The following is a 2,171-nucleotide window of genomic DNA, read 5'->3' on the forward strand; positions in this document are numbered from 1 at the left end:
CTTTTTTTTTTGTGCAAACATAATTGTTACTATTCGTTCAATCTCAAAAAGAGATATAGAGGAGAAGGTCAACAATCTAATTAAACATGGGTAGATTGAAAATTTATAAATATTTGTTGATAGATCCATAGGAGCTTACATCTACCCATAATTATAAATTACAAGCCTACAACAAACATAGGTAGATTGGAAATTTATAAATCTTTGTTGATAGATCCATAGGAGCTTGGAGACAGAGGCTACATCATGGTGTGTCAAACAAACTTCCATGAAATACATTAAGAAATTTAACATTAGTTACTATCAAAAGATTTTGTGACGTTAGAAAATGGTCTTTTGTTTCATTGGTTGATGGAGCAAGCCACTTTGAGATAGCTAAAAGACGTGAATAGGTTCTATCCACACAGGAGGAGGGCAGAGCCGAGGTTCTCTCTATGGTGGAGGAGGTTTGATGCAAGGTTATCTCCCCAAGGGAGGAAGGTGAGGAAGGTTAGACGCAAGGTTATCTCTGCAAGGGAGGAAGACGGAGTGAAGGCTCTCTCCATGGTGGAGGAGGTTGGACGCAAGATTCTCTCCATAAGGGAAGAGGACAGAACCGAGGTTTTCTCCATGGTTAGTCATATACTATTGTGATGTAATTTATTTTTTTATTTAAAATATTTTTTAAGCCATAAATATTTTAGTGATTAAAAAAACTATGCTAAAGTGAAAGTAAAGAGACATATAATAATGGCTTAATTTGTTCATATAGACATTTTTAGGTGGTAGTAAATAATATATTTGTAACATACAGTATACCTAGGTGTAAAAAATACACTTTTAATGGTAAAATACATAAAAGATTTGTCTATAGATATAAATCATTGTATTATAGCAGAAAAAAATTTATAAATAATGTACAATAAATTTTATTATAGTTTTCTTCAAATTTAATTTTATTTATAAAATTTAAACCCGCATATCGGACGGGTCCTTATCTAGTAATATTATAAACTTTTATTAATATCCAATTAATTCATAAACTAACCGTTCATTCCACAAATCTACCGTTGGATATGAAGCCTATACCACCCCGAAGCTTCCCACCAAATTTCAGTTAAATTGGACTCTGTTTTATCCTCCTAACATTGCCCCAAAACAGTCATCTTGAACTAGTCCATGCAGTCCATATGTGGGTGTTTGTATCGACCGACATCATCATGGCGTCGAAAAACACCAACCCATAAACCACGACCAGAACCTCCTTTCAAGCTCCTTTTCGCCACACAACCATTATCTTTACAACAATCGATTCCATAATCAATTAAACAACACAAGTTACCTGGAAAATAACCATGAGAGAGCCTCCTTATCTCTCCCAATCNAATACATAAAAGATTTGTCTATAGATATAAATCATTGTATTATAGCAGAAAAAAATTTATAAATAATGTACAATAAATTTTATTATAGTTTTCTTCAAATTTAATTTTATTTATAAAATTTAAACCCGCATATCGGACGGGTCCTTATCTAGTAATATTATAAACTTTTATTAATATCCAATTAATTCATAAACTAACCGTTCATTCCACAAATCTACCGTTGGATATGAAGCCTATACCACCCCGAAGCTTCCCACCAAATTTCAGTTAAATTGGACTCTGTTTTATCCTCCTAACATTGCCCCAAAACAGTCATCTTGAACTAGTCCATGCAGTCCATATGTGGGTGTTTGTATCGACCGACATCATCATGGCGTCGAAAAACACCAACCCATAAACCACGACCAGAACCTCCTTTCAAGCTCCTTTTCGCCACACAACCATTATCTTTACAACAATCGATTCCATAATCAATTAAACAACACAAGTTACCTGGAAAATAACCATGAGAGAGCCTCCTTATCTCTCCCAATCTACCACCAAATAATCACATCCTTCTCCACACCCATGAAGTAGATGGATCTCCTTTTTCCTCCTCTTATTCCCAAGCACAAGATCTCTTTCTCTAGCATCCTTGACGAACCACGAGAGCTGCTCCCCCTCAAGCCCACTTCTCAATCTTCTCTTCTCCCTCACACCGAGAACTCCTCCCTTTTCCCGTCTATCCCTATACCATCCCCTTTCTCCTCCCTTCAAAAGAGAACCCAAAGCTCTCTTCTCTTCTCCTAGGGGATGAGACGGCTCAGG

The sequence above is a fragment of the Camelina sativa genome, chromosome 6 (assembly GCF_000633955.1).
Source record: "Camelina sativa cultivar DH55 chromosome 6, Cs, whole genome shotgun sequence".
Classification (NCBI taxonomy): domain Eukaryota; kingdom Viridiplantae; phylum Streptophyta; class Magnoliopsida; order Brassicales; family Brassicaceae; genus Camelina; species Camelina sativa.